Genomic DNA, 16,400 nt, shown 5'->3' on the forward strand with positions numbered 1-16,400 from the left:
CAAATTTGAAAGGGAAATCCCCGGTTTTATTGAACTATGAAATTGATTTTAACGATTTAAATTGTAAAACACTTATCAAAATATGTATAAAAATCATCAAATTCTAAAAAAATATTTAATTTTAATACATGTTTAGTTTACACGAGATTTGTATTAGCTTCTCAACACAAAAAAAAATATGTACTTAAATTTTTGCGAACGTTGACAATTTAAAGTTATAGTTTTTAGAGAGTTTTTAAAATGTCGCTTAAAAAAACATTTTCAACAAAAAGGATAAAAGTTTCAAAATAAGTAATATTCATTACCAACCAGCTACTAAACACATAGTGTTGCAAAAATCCCTTTTACTGACGCCTTTCAAAGACAACTACACAAAATTATATAACACTAAGTCTTAATCAATTAGGCGAATTTTTAAAATTTATAATACTGGAGTAATTAATACATATTTATAATTAATAAATTATACTTTTTAGTATTGTTACGTACATATGTATATACATTTTTTTAAATTGTATACTGTTTTTATGCGATTTTATTGCATTGAAGCGCCATTATAAAGGTTCGTTAACTTTTCGTATGTATATATAGTATGTATTGTACATATATAACTATAATAAGTTAATAAAGTTCTGAGATTACCTAAAGTAGTTATCGAGTTTAATTACTCAAAAATGCAGCGGTAAATTTGCTTTCAATACGCTTATAGTAGTTCCATTTGCTTTATCAGAGTATGCAATAAGAAATATAATTACGTACCTTATCAACATTTCATGGAATAACACTTAATCGCTTTGTGTGACCATTTCGATATATTCGTGATAGTCAAACGCGTATCTGTATATTAATGATGTGTAAATTTCTGCGAATATAATATCTCTTATTATACAATAAATATAAAAATAGAATACTAATAAAATTGCTCTTAGCGACTGATCGGTCGATATTTCTTATAGATATAACGAGTTAAATTTAACATGTACTTGTTACAGGTTACAAGATTTCTCCTTATATCTCCCATATATGGATGCTGTTTGACGCGTAAGGGCGAACCAGAAAGTAACACAGTACAATGGCATCGTTAACCTTAAAATATATTTTATTAAAAATTCATGTTTTGTTCGCAGATGATTTCTATTTGTTAGCAATTTGGATGCTCCGCCCCTCACATTGCGACAATAAATTGTCCATGAAAAAAGCGTTCACTTAATAAGTAGTTTGTGGCTTATTTATTAACATGAAAAAGTAATTGGGATTTGAGTCGCCTGAAGCAGAAATATGTTATGTATGTATTCGGTGAATAATAAAACCATGAACTTCTGATCTCAGTTTGAGCTGTTGTAATCCAATTGGGTTAAGATAATTTTAGAATTAAAGCATATTTTTCATCCATTATCTTGTCAATACAATTGCATTATTCTCTTGAATCAAGTTGTAGGGCTTGCTACTGTATTGTAGTAATTTCAATTAGCATCTAATTATCTACATATATGTACATTTATATTATATTAAAAAAAATGGATAGTGTGATGTTTAAAAAATAATATCGTTTTATTATATATATTCATATATACAAAAAAGGTATTGACAAACTTTGAGAATATAAATATAAAAATAAAATAGATTAATTTTTTGACAGTATTTTAAAGCACATAAAGTTAAATCAAATAAACAAATTTGGTACGTTCGCGTGCAGGTATTCAGTTTAGATTTAACCTCAACCCTTTTCAACATGACAGCCTGTGACATTCAGTCGGAAAACCGATTAATTCGTTTCGAATTCCAAAATAGTCGATTTTATTTTTATGCTATGCACTCGCCGGCTAATAGATTTCGACAGTTTGACAGTGTAACGACGCCATTAGAATAAATTATTTCGCTTTAGCTGCCAATAAGTGATTCACAGATTTCGGCGAACTTAAACTGAGAACTTTAACCGAGAGTTTGGAGCGTGGGCGGCCCTGGTTAAAATTAACCGGGATATTTTAAAACTATTTCACACTCTACGTGTCAAAGCGACGACATCTACCCGTCGCTAAGGGCTAAAGGCTCTTATGTTATGCACGGTACATACCTCTGCGTACCTCGCTTCCTCCCCTTTCTGGAACTCCGCGGGAATAATGGCGAAAAATTCTGCCACATAAATTATTGCCGAGGGCGCCTTATCACGTACGCCCTTTATTGAAATCTTTCACTGAAATTATTATCAGACGTGTGTGTATTTTTGGGCTAATGTGTTTATTTGATATTAAGTTCACGTTAGTCCGATTAACAAATTATATGAGATTTTGTGAGATATAATTATGAATTAATAGATAATGTTCATTGGGTTTTCTGTTCGGATTTCAAAACATTCATGATTATGTTAGAAATCTGAAACGTTGATTAATTAATTATTATATGTTTATGTATGTGCTGTTTTGGTTATATATATAATTCATATCATGTTTCTATTACATATATATTGAACTGTATATTCCAGAAAATCATTAGATTGGATATAAAAATGTTTTACAAAGAATGAAGATACCAGAAAAAATAGTAGATAATAAAATATTTTAACTCCTCTATTTGCTTGCAAAACATATATTTATATGGATTTAAAAATTAAATTATAATGACAGATTGCTCGACTTTTAAAATCATGGCAATAAGGAAAAAACATTGCTAAAAACAAATTAGCTAAAATTAAAATATATAGATATAATTCATAAAACCCTAGATTGCTAAAACTTTTTATATATATCGTATATTTTTATGGAAATATTATTATGTATTAATGTTTCTTGGGCCTGGGTATACATTAATAACACTTGTATTTATAGAACAAAATAATTTATTAAATTGAGTAAAACACGTTTAAAATTGAGTAACACGTGTTAAATTGAGTAAAAAGTTTAACCGAAAACTTATTTATATAAACAAAAATATTATATAATAATATCTCACAAAAATGTTATAGTATCAAAGATATATAACTAAAAAAACTTAATAATATTTATATTATAAAGTAATAATAATATTTAAAGTTATGATCAATACTTTAAAAAATAGATAATTAAGTTGTTAAAAGACAATTTCAATTCAATTTAGTAATCGAAGTAATCAATAATAAATTTAGATAATTGTGGCTTTGCGTCTTAAGTATATTTGGGTACAATTTACATTACGTTAAATTAAAATAGAGATATCATTATTAATTGTATTTTAGGTTATAATCAATAATTATTTAAATATATAATTATGTTATTGAGACACTAGAAAATAATTTAAAACATGCAGTTCCTGCAATTTTTGTATTCCAAATTTTTAATAATAATTTAGACCAGAAGTCTGGGCCACATTTAGTTTTTAGTTTTATTTATCGAGCCGAAAGTAATTAAATATCTTCCGGCCAGATAATTCTATTAAATTTTTAACCAGTCAATCGCGATCAACTAGTAAATCATCAATTCCATTGGATGATTTTTACCATATAAAGTGTATACTAAACTCTGAAAAGCTAAAAATTGCAACATAAGAAATAGCAATAAATAAAATTACTTGGAAAATTTTTAGGATATTTCCATTAAAAGCCACTAATTTTGCTCAATAAAACGAACCACAAAGTAAAAATTTCCTTTATTAACAACAAATTTTTCTTACTTCGCTTTTAATTCGGCGAACCCAAAGAAAACCCTAGTTTGGAACTCGTGATATAGGGAGTATAAAAAATAATTTTATAAAATAATTAATATCACATTTATATTTAAAAAAATTTAAGCATGTACAAAATCCAATCAAATATAATAAATCAAATGAAAAATATTAAAAATTATGTATAAAAGAGTAAAAATAAAATAAGTCTGTTTAATGTTTCATTCTCTAATTTCCCTTTTGCAGCTGTTCCTTAACTAATTTTTCTATATCTGCTATGAAACAAGAGGTGTAAATCCGAATGCAAACATGCAGATGTTGTTTTCATTTAATTTATACTTGCTAAAACCCATTGCAGAAAATGCTTTTTCGAAAATATACCACTATCATATTTTCGCGCAACTGATTTATCCCTTAATTTTTGAGGTGAGCTTCGATAAAACAGCTACACTCTATTTGCGTTAACACAGTCAGTTCAAGAGCTATCCATTTTATTAGTATTCATTATTTAGAAAGGTTTACGCCCCTTCTATTAGCTCCAAAGCACTATTGTGTTTGGCCCCTACTCCCGTTTATTATTTGAACACATTTTTAGAAAAAAAAAATTATAAATGCATATTTATAAAAAAGTATATCGAACGAATTATATATCCGTATCGTGTGCGTAAACCAAAGGCGTAAACCCAAACTTACCACCTCTTTCTAAATTATGAATAATAATGAAATGGATAACTCTCGAACTGACTGTGTTAACAAATGGATAACTCTCGAACTGACTGTGTTAACGCAAATAGATTGTAGATATTTTTCGACGCAAATATATTTTTAAAAGTTCAGAATTTCCATTTGAATTTGATGTGGTACATCGTCATACTAATATTAAAGATGTTTAAAAACATTTTTATTTAATATTCATTTTTACGAAAATCTATGTCTAAATGTCTTTATCTAAAATCTATAAATTAAACTATGAAAACTCCCCAGTTTTTCCCAGGCACATCATGTAAATAAATTTTATATTAAAAATATTATATTAGATACATTAAACCATGAAAACTCCCCAGTTTTGAAGCTATTTCGAACTGACAAAGCACGATTGCTTAACCACTAGGCCACTGGATGTCTAGAAACCGCAAGCAAAAGCCCTTCATTTGAACCATTTCGCACTAAGAATGTATATGTGTATATATATTAACATATACTTGTAGTTAAAAGTAAAATCTTGCAATTTTGGCAATAAATTTATAAATTTATATAATAATAGTAATTTCAACGGTAGGCTTTTTAAACCTAGTTCATCCAATATATTTTACTAAGATCGTTCTTATTTGAATATCAACAAAAAGTATTTTTTATGTAGTTAAAATAAATTTGGCTAACTTCAAACCAATAGTTTTTAATGTTAATTCAAATATATTTAAACCATACATATACGCTTAAAAAATAGATACCGAATGTGCAAATATGTTTACTTTAGATTAACTACATAAATATTAAATCTAATATTTATATAGTTATTCCAGCAACTTTGTTAATTCAACACACGTTTATTTGTATGTTTTTTCACTACAAATGCAGAAATATAGAGCAAATTAATCATTGGTGAAAAATATAATTTTCAATGATTGATATTTTTTATTTTACTTAGAAGTAGGCAGTGATGTCTGATATTGACTGTATTATATTTAATACATATTTATTTATATATATATTTTCAATTTACAGTTTTCTTCAGCAACACGTGTCTATTGGTCAATGTTAGCCTGGAATAGCGCTCATCCAATTCACTGAGATTCAATCGGTTAGTTAACTTGCCTTTTAATCTCGCGCGTCCGCTTTAGAAAATTCCATTTTATTTTACACACAAGATTGCATAACCTTTTACGTAACATATCTTCAATATCATTGCTGGTAATTGAATTAATCGTTTTATCGGTTCGATATCGAACACCGGCAATCTGAGCAATTTCCTTCGACTGTTGAGTGTATGGTGTTTTTTTATCTAGTTTCCGCGTGTTACGTAATTCGTTGGGTTTTAACTGGATTTTTTAAACTTCGGTATAGAACGTCTGACTTTATTTTATTTTCACTGTGTCGTTCTCGCCATCCCACCCCCGCAAGTTAAGGTGTGTTAACGACGGGAACTCGGTGGATGGGTGGGATTTAACTCTGGATTAAACTCGGCGGCGGGCTGTTACTGCGTTATTATTCCGTTTTTATTGCGCCGTGGAGTTTATTTATACGAAAAACGGTACAGTCGGCAAAAAAACATGTGCTAAATTAGTTTTAGAGAAAATTGCGAGGCTTTCAAAAAGATTGTGTTACGGACTGAAAGTTATTATTAAGAAAGTGTTATATAGATATGAATCGATTTTACAACTTATATAAGTTTTTTTTGTATTTATATATATATATATATATATATATATATATATATATATATATATATATATATATATATATATATATATATATATATATATATATGTATGTATATCTATTCAATATGTAGTATGTACATATATGTATATATAGTAAAGAAATCATAAGATATGAACATGTTTGATATAGGCGTGTCACATATAAAGACCTAACTTGCCTTTGTTGGTACAAGTATTTTTAAATCTAATCCTCTATTCTCTGTATGCTTTTAATACTTTAGTTGCTATTGTATATAATCCTTAATTGATAGAGTGTATTTTTAATCAGTGACGCTGTTTAGTTGATCGGTTGTTTTGCCATTTAATTCCCTTGTGTTTGTACATATGTGTGAACGATATTACGTCTCAGTAACGCTCGTTTTTCATTATTAATCTGAGTTCAAGTTGGAATCGATGCGCACTCGAACTCGTTAAGTCAATAAGCGTTTGCTGTTTGGCAAACAGGAGTGCACTCGCACGTATCGCGCACTATGTTTAAACAGTGAGAAAATTGTGTATTTTCCGGCGAGGAAAATCTCATTTCATTCGTGGAAACTGCGCCAATAAAGACCTGAGCCGACGAAACTCCGTTTGCGCCTGTTTGAAAGTGCCCCTATACTCTTTCATCATCGAAAGTTGTGAGCAGCAGCAACTCACCCACCCCTATGGCTTGTTTCTCGACACTAAATTTTTATTAAGGCCGATGGAGTCAATTTCTTAGCGAACATGTGGGATCGGTTTATACGACACGATTTACGATTCGTTGGGTTGGGCCAATATAAAGTATAGTTACAACATCAACAATCAAAGGCCGGGGATGTAAGTGAAATCAGATTATCCAGCCAAGTGAATTCGGTTGTTGTCTGCTATTCTTCACAGTTCTGACGCGAACCTAAAAGAATTTGAGAAGAGAAGGGTTTGTGTTATGTCAAGTCTGAAATGTTGTTTCTGCCTTGTCTCATTCGGTTAACTTTATCTGCTGATCCAGTTCTTTTTTGACTTTTAAAGCATATTTATTTCATAAAAGCGTACAATCAACGTTTTTTCATGTTTATACGCTTTGAAATATCAATGGAAAATATACAAAATATATTATAAATTGACTGAAGGTTCTCCATATTTATTTATAATACATTATATAAATATATATAAATTCATACACTTTCTTCATAAACCAGTTCATAAATTTTGTATTTTATATAAATTGACATTATGTTACTATTATACAGAATAGAGCATAAAGATCTCCCACATTTTTAAATGGTATACAAAATAAAGGAATATGAGTAGAAAAATATGTATATGTCTAAAAAGTGCAAAAAAACAATTTTATTTTAATGGATTTAAAAATCATATCAGACAAATCGAGGTCGTCGTTACAACTGAAGTCGGCCGATACCTACGACTTCGAGTAATCGATCACACTGTCGCGGCCGTGAATGACGTCCGGACGACGGCTTCTGTAATGTACAGCTGGCATATTTGCGCGCGATCGAAAAATGTGCCAAATAATTGTAATTTTTAAATTGTCATATTATTAAAATTACGCTACTGATAATTATACAAGTTTGTGTGGGCACTCACCAATACAATATCAGTGAAAACTTTTCGGTCGTAAATATTCAATTTACGCAAAATCTTTTTCGGCTTTTGCAAAATGCCATAAGGCATAAAAATTATACTTCAGAATACGAACAACACATCTGTGACTATCCTAGAATTTTTCGCCATAGATTCTAAATAAGAATTCGTTATGGTGTAACATTTATATAAACCGATCTAGGAAAATACATAAGGATATTCGAAACGATTTTTTTAACAAAATCAAGTACTACTAATTATTTAATTTTATATGAAACAAAATATAATAACGATATCTGTTAGAAGAATATACTATCAAAAATATAATTAATCCCTTTTGGTGCCCTAAAATATTCAAAGATGTCAGTAAGAGTCTGTTGAAGTCCCCGATAAGCATGTGGTATTATAACTTGACCATGTGACTACGATGCAGCTCTCGACATGCGTGTTGATCATAGAACGCCTACGCGCATACTAAAAGTGAACCGAGTTACTCGTTCTATCTCAGTTTGCGAAAAACCATATCATTCTCTCTCTCACTGTCGTCACTTAGCACGCGAGAGAGCGAAAGAGGAAGTATCTCACCGCTCGCGCTCGAAAGAGCAGCTCCGACTTCGGTTCCTTTGACTTCGGTCCGTTTGCCGACAATGTTCGGAAGCGTTTGAAGCTAGCCAAATCGACTGAATTACCCTTACTTTACCTCCCGGTAACCTCGGACAGCTTCCGAAAAATTTTAGAGCGGGCAGAACCGAGCTCGACCGAAGTAACCCACTATGTTCTCCGTCCTTGGTCAACCTTGGCCAAGTTCCAAAGAGTGTAGTGCAGGCATCAGACGTTTTAATTTGTAACTCATTTTAACCCGCACCTTAAAAAACGCAAAGACTTGTGAGAAAACTTTGGATGCGTTAATCAAAAATAAATATAAAATTTTTTTTTTTTTAAATTCCAATTTTACTTTGGTTCTGTGTTTAAATGTTCTGATTTCTTAATTTTTATTTATTTAAAATGATATTTTATGTTTATTCACAAAAAATTTTTTTTTCTTAAAAACATTTTTTTTTTACTGATTTTTGCGTAAAGAGATAAAAAAATCAATTGAGCGACTGTAGTCGACTATCGCGTCCAAAGGGTTAACAATGTTTTGAGTATTTTAATATTTTTTATGACAGTATATTTCATTAAATATTGACATCTCTGAAAAATGTATCCATTACATATTTTTAATTAAATGCACGTCAATCATATTTTTGCTTTTGATATATTATTCCAATGCTTCTCTCTTCTTGGGATATTACGTTTATCCGTATTCAGGAATTTTTAAATATCATTTTATAAAGCTAAATTATATTTTTTAGATTACCACAAATTCTTCTTAATTATTACTTTTCGTTACATGCTTGAACGCATGACTTGTAATATTCCTTTTTAATCAAATTATCCGTTTAAAATTTTCCATTATAAGTATTATAATAAATGTATGTTTTATTATTAATGCAAATGTGTCACGTAATACGTTTTCTACGGCTAATATATACCGGTACCTATCTATAAAGTCAGATCCCAGTAAAACTGATTGATAGCAGCCATGTGAGAGAGAGCGCCATGGAAAAAGCAATTGAACCAGGTCACCGGAGTTCCCGTATTCGTTCGACCTATTTCAGGACCATAAATTAGTTATGAAACGTTCAAAGCGAATCGGTCGTTGCTCCCTGTTATCCCGCGTGCTGCCGTTGCAAAACCACTAAATTGGGAGCTTTCGGAGTCAATTTGATTTTGCGATATTCTGATTTCACATGCATATTCCTATTAAATTACATATAAATATATTTGGAAATCTTGGATTTTCCGATACATCATCAGCTGCTTTAAATAGACCACGAACTAGTTTTCATAAACTTTTCTTTTTTATATTCAGTGAATCAAAGTCAATTTGTCAGTCTAATTGTTATTTTCGAATATAAAAATAATCTCATACTATTATATACTGTCTGATTTAAAAAAATACATGAATATTATTTTTAAGCATCATAATCGATTGGGCAGATTTGAAACAGTTCGTTTTTATAAAATAAAACAGTATTTTCGAGCATATGTATAAAGATATAGTCATTATTATTAATAATTTGAATTACATTTTGAATTAAAAAAAAATATTATATCTTAAATTTATATGTATTTAAAACAATTAAGCCTCCAACGGCACTCTCCACTGAGACGGCAGCCTTTTGAGTTACCTCCACGGAACGAGGACCTCTTTAGAGGGTCAGACAGGAATCTGCGCCACTTAGTCTTTCTGAGGAGAACGAACTACGATAATCTGTGCCTCCGGATATATATGTTAATGTAAAATATAAATTAATAAATCTCCACCAACAATCCAAGCTCCTCACAGATGTATAAATTGCATACTGCTCTTAGTCAATTGTTTCGGGATTTTTGGTTAATAAACGGACGTTTGATTTTCCATATTTTATATTTGTTAGTATTGTTTTTTTGGACATTAATATGTTATTTATGCTTTGGATTTTCTGTTTTTTTTTTAATCAATTTTTTACAGTTGATATAAATAGACATTTTTATTTTAGATACAGTATTATTTTAATTATATTTTTAATGGCGAAGTTTTAACTTCATCCAACTCTCAAGTTTTAGCAAATAAAATTTAATACTTTATAACTTTAAAAGATGTTTCAGATCACTTTAATTGAGTTAATAATGTATATTAATGGGTTTGTGTTAAGTTAATATTAAATAAATATTCAAGGGTCTACGAACTCTGCTCACCAATATAGATGGCACGTTTCGCACTAAATCGAAGAAGCTCACGCTTCCGAAGATATATTTAAACTCAATTGAGAAGGGCATGAATACTGTTTGGAGATATACAGTCTAAAGAAGACGCTGTCTTGTCAACGGAAATGTGACTTTTATGCGTTTTGTCTTTAACTTTTAATGTCTACCATACTGATCGTTTCGCTCATATCTTATCCCCTTTTCTTTTTTATGTACGACTACTCGACGTGGAATGGCCCTAATGGCTGTCGAATTTATGATAATGGACCGCTGTTTATGTTCTTCGAATTCTTGCGAAGGATTTTCGTCGTCGAAAATCTCGAAATTGCGACCAACCCCCTAAAAATGTAGATATAAAACGCGTACGGTTTAATAAAATACATTTTCCGGTCATTAGTCGGCTTTTATTATATTATGCTTGAATTGTTTACAAAACATTGTGTAGGCTATTTCAATTCAAGGTTACACTTTTTTTACTGTTATTGTTTCGCCTTTCGCCCTTGTGTGAAAGTTGAAAGTTTATTCAAGTTTGAAGGTCGCCCAACAAAGTGTTAATTCATCGAGTTTAATTTAAACGACTAGCATACAAAAGCTTGGCCTTTGGTGAGAATCGAACACGTGAAATATGATAGACGCGGATAGGTGAAAGTGGATAAAAAGAGATACATCTATTATATTACTACAAACCGATGCTTTCTAAACATCTCTTATTTTCGCTGTTCTATACACATCCGATATATCGTATGTATCCGATATATTGACTGTAATACCCTCAATACCAGGTGCTGAGTTATTTTTTAATTTGTTTGTATACATTATGACTTCTTCTAATTTAATTTTGTGAAAATAAATAGATCTGTCAACTTGAACCATATTTGTGATAATGTTTATGTCATCAATGTTAATTTTAATTTGATCTGATAAAAATGTTCCAATTAAGATGAAATGTTTATTAAATTAAATAAATAAATTAAATTAAATAAATTATTGAACTGATCTTTGCGTCTTGAAACATAGCACAAACTTCACAAAAAATTGCGACGCACACCTGTTTTTGAGATAAGCGTTAAACGATAATATAGGATTAGCCTTCTCAACATGTCGGTATTGCTTATATATTTACTAGCATATGTTTTAAAAATTCATTGTATTGAATAGGGCGGATGATCCTAATTTTACGAGGACCCGATATTAGTGTTCGTCCGGAATTTCCACCTTGTGCCTCATTCTCCTCGGTCACTCCAATGATGATGATGATGATTGACGGGCTAATGGGGTCGGTCTCTCGGGCCAGTTGGTCACACAGTTCTGACTTGGCCCCACGCTGACTTTTAAGTCCCCGAAGACCAGGAGAGATTTATTTATTTCGATGCTGATTAGAAAATTCCTCTCATAAGCTCACTCGAGTGCGAGTTTATCAACGTCAGCTCCTCTTATTCTATTAGACCCAGTTGAATCGCTCATAGGCCTCGTGTTACATACGATTTTACAAAGTGATTGATGATGTGTTAATACAATGTTTATGTAAACTTCCGTATGGACCAAACGAACGTTCTTGGCTAAACATTAATTGAACTCGAGCGTGTTGCGAATTCGTTGTATTATTTACTTCAGAAAATATATCATTGTGCCTAAAAGATATTCTTGTCTTGCCTCTCCTGCGGGATGCGGGATACGCGCCATCAATTCCGTCAATCCCTTGTTTATCGATGGCCCGACCTAGTTTCCCAGTTTAATCTTTGAGTATTCTTCCTTTAGGGCAGGGCCGGCCCGAGGGGCAGGCAGTACAGGCGACCGCCTGGGGCGCTGGATCTTGTGGGGCGCCGTGATACCAAATAAAGGCGCAATATTCACTTAAAATTATCAAAAAATATTGTTATAGAATATAATCTGATATTATTTGCCGAGCTAATACGATGACCTAAGCGCGATTCGCTCTAAAGCAATAAAAACATGCATATATTATTTCTATTTGTCATATGTATAGAATACAATACAACCAATTCATCTACAGACCGGATACATAAAACGTGTGAAATGTTCAACCTTTTATATATTCTTAAAAAATATTAAAAATATATAAGAAACGTGTGTAAAAAAATAAACAAATTGAGTCGATGGTTTGTGATCAACGCAACACATTATTACTCATTTCCTTTCATAAAACGTCAACTTTTGGTATATCTGATTTGATTATTTTTACATCGGAGTTGGTAGTTATTTCTAAGATTTAAAAAATGTTTTCAATCTGTGTACAGACAGAGATCGGACAACAAAATTTTGACCTTGTGTGAATTTTGACCTTTGGATCAGTGTCGGTCGGTGAAACACTTTCCCTCTCGATCGCTCGCGTGTTAGTAACTAGAGTGAAAGAGATGTAGAGGCATGCGTGTATTTAAGTATATCGAATGATTCGATCTGCTTAAATAAATCATCAGTAAGGGATTATCGTTTTGGGAAAGCGGTACTGCAGGATAAGAGATAAGATTTTTTGTTAATAATTATTAATTGTTTATAATATTCTATTTTCATATTTCATTTTATGTGGATAAATACTGAAAGTAATTTTTGTATTTCATTCGTGTAAATCGTTACTCTTAGTATTATTTTATATTATTTCTCTTTAAATAGCATAAATACTTACATAAATAAAATTTAATTTAAAACATCGTGATTTTTGAGTATCACCTTTCTTATTTATTATATTATATTAATACTGTCTTGGTTTTATCTTATATGTATATATAATTAGTTAAAAAACTGCTTTTTGATTATTTCATTACTACTTATTAAGTTTTTTATAATTTATCGCTTCTAATATATATTTAATTATTTTTCTTTTTAATGCTTGGTAAAGATATTTTAATTATTTAAGAACATATAAGTATTTAGTATCTTTATATTCTACAAAAAAATAATTCAACCCTTAATAATGGCATCAAAAAAATTATCCGGAGCTGAAAACCGAAAAAGAAAATTGGTAAAAGAACAAAACATTCAAGAATGTTCGAAATTGTTTGTTAGCTTCTTTAATAAGAATATTCCTGAAAATAGTATGAACGATATTGTATCAAATAATTCAAATAATGATAATAATAGTTTATTAAATAACATTATTTTCAATAACGGATCTACTAGTGAAAAAAACACAAACATTGATAGTAATAATTTGTCAAAAAATATTTTTCTCGATGAAAATCCTATCAGTGAAAATGCTAATATTAACAGAGTAAGTGAAAATACTATTAATAATTTTCAAATCGAAACGGTCGAATCTAGTACAGACATAAATTCCACTATCAAATTTGATGACCCAGCTACGTGGCCTATTCCCCTTAAATCATCTATTCGAGATAGTATCATTTTGTCAAATTTATCTGCAACAGTTAATCATGATATTATATATCAGCGAGATGAAGAAAATCGTTCATTTACAAATAGTATGTATTACCGCAAGTCAAGTAATGGAGAAGCTTACCTTAGAAGGTGGCTATTTTACTCAATAAAATCCAATAAGGTTTTCTGTATTTGTTGTAAGTTATTCTGTTTTTCTAAATCCTCGTTAGGATTTAAAGGATGTTGTGATTGGAAAAATATTCATAGTTATTTAAATTCCCACGAAAATTCTTCTGAACATAAAAAGGCGTTCATAAATTATTTCGAAGCTCTTCAGCGATTTAAATCTGGTAAATGTATAGATCAAGAGCTACAGTCTGTCATTTTAAAAGAAAGAGATCATTGGAAGCTGATTTTCGAAAGACTGTATAACGTAATTTTATATTTATCGCAACATAATCTTTCATTTAGAGGCTCGTCTGATAAACTGTTTACCCCAAATAACGGAAACTTTTTAGGACTTATTGAATTATTGAGTAAATATGATGTAACTATGCACGAACACGTGCGGCGCGTAATTTCTAAGGAAACTAACACCTCTTATTGTAGTAATAGAATTCAGGGCGAAATTTTATCATTAATTTCATCTGCTATTAGAGATACTATTTTAAGCCGCGTCAGAAAATCTAAATATTTTAGCGTTATTTTAGACTGCACACCTGATATCAGTCATAAGGAACAATTATCATTTACAATCCGATACGTAAATATTGATGACTGTAATATTAAAGTAGAAGAAAATTTTATCACTTATCAGGAATTAGATGAATCAACGGGAGAATCAATTTTCGAAGTAATTAAGGGGCTATTAGAAAAACATAAATTAGATTTAAAAAATTGTCGAGGGCAGGGTTACGATAATGGTTCGAATATGAAAGGGAAAAATAAAGGCGTTCAATCGCGTATTCGAGTTGAAAATCCGCGAGCATTTTTTGTTCCTTGTGGTTGTCATTCTCTCAATTTAGTCATTTGTGATTCAGCCGTGTCTTGTGTAGAATCAGTTACTTTTTTTGGAATCATAAATAGGCTTTACACGTTATTTTCAGCATCAACTGCAAGGTGGAAAATTTTATCAGAAAAACTAACAGATTTTACTTTAAAACCACTTAGTGAAACACGTTGGGAAAGTCGAATCGAATGTATTAAACCGATAAAAAATCAAATAATTGAAGTACATGACGCCCTGACTACACTTAGTGATAATTCATTAGATCCCGCAATTAAACACGAAGCTTTAACGTTATCCGAACAGCTTTGTGATTTATCATTTCTCACGATCCTCATAACTTGGTATGACATCTTGAAATGTATCAATTTAATTAGTAAATCGATGCAGTCTAAAAGTATGGATTTAGGATCAATAATATCATTATTAAAATCGTGTACGGAATATTTAACAGATTATCGTGTGAATGGATTTGATAAGGCTAAATATGAGGGAATAGAATTAGCAAAACTATTGGAAATAGAACCAATCTTTATTGAAAAAAGAACTCGTCGGAAAAAACGATTATTTGATTATGAATGCGTGGATGAAAGTAGCAATAACCCGGAAGAAAACTTTAAAAACAATACTTTTAATATAATTTTAGATAATATATTAAGCTCTCTTAAAGAGCGCTTTCAACAAACAGATGATTTTCAGAAAACTTGGGGATTTTTATTTGATTTAAAACATGTTCCTGAATTAAACAACCTTAAAACACAATGTGCAAAATTAGATTTAATTCTTAAAGATGGAGATAATTGTGATATTAATGGTAATGATTTATGCGAAGAAATTAAAATAATTGGCACCTTAATACTTGAAGGTAATAGTACTCCAATAGAAGTATTGAATTTTATAAAAATTAACGAATTACAAAATGTTTTGCCGAATTTATGGATTGCTTTAAGAATTTTATTAACTCTCCCGATAACAGTTGCTTCGTGTGAACGCAGTTTTAGCAAACTTAAACTAATCAAGACCTATTTAAGATCAACTTTATCTAGTGAACGTCTTAATTCCCTAGCAATAATATCAATAGAAAATGAAATAGCACAAAAACTTGACGTATCTGATATTATTAATACATTTTCAAACTCAAAGGCGAGAAAACAAAATTTCACTTGTTAGATGATTTTAATCGATTAAAATATTATACTTTTACAAACGTAATACAAATTTTTTTAATTTTGTAATGTCAAGCATGAAACGCTTGTCCTAATCTCCTAATCTACAAGCAAGCACCAATGGGGAGGACGACTAGAATTTCTGAGAAAATCTGACAGACTGTTCAAACAATACCAGTAGCTATTTCATATTTGTGAGGTTCCTAGCTTATCAAATTTTTTTTATTAAAGCTAGCGGATTTTATTTAATAATGACTATTTTTGTTGTTTATAAATGTTTTTATTTTAAAATATGTTATATAATCAGGACATCGAATCGTTATTTTTTTCGTTCCGGTTCAGTTAAAAAATATATATATCGGTAGAATATTATATGATATTCTTTACTCTATGGTTTTTACGCTCTACGGTTCAGCTCCGAGTGATTTTTTTAAAAATGTTTCTATTTGTATTAAAAATTAA

At 30.2% G+C, this 16,400-nt stretch overlaps 1 protein-coding gene across 2 annotated transcripts in view; it reads left to right on the forward strand.

Annotated features, from left to right (window-relative positions):
• Positions 1–16,400, forward strand: part of Arl4 (ADP ribosylation factor-like 4) — a 106,888-nt gene that overhangs the window by 78,313 nt on the left and 12,175 nt on the right. The window contains exon 3 of one of the 2 annotated variants that reach the window (XM_088202288.1): positions 5,362–5,437. The exons of the other annotated variant lie outside the window; for it this stretch is intronic. The gene's annotated coding sequence lies outside the window, so the exon portion shown is untranslated. The remainder of the gene's footprint in view (positions 1–5,361; positions 5,438–16,400) is intronic. 2 annotated transcript variants of the gene reach the window in all.

Source organism: Plectrocnemia conspersa, unplaced genomic scaffold, assembly GCF_051122295.1.
Source record: "Plectrocnemia conspersa isolate PC_06_02 unplaced genomic scaffold, ASM5112229v1 ptg000013l, whole genome shotgun sequence".
Classification (NCBI taxonomy): Eukaryota; Metazoa; Arthropoda; class Insecta; order Trichoptera; family Polycentropodidae; genus Plectrocnemia; species Plectrocnemia conspersa.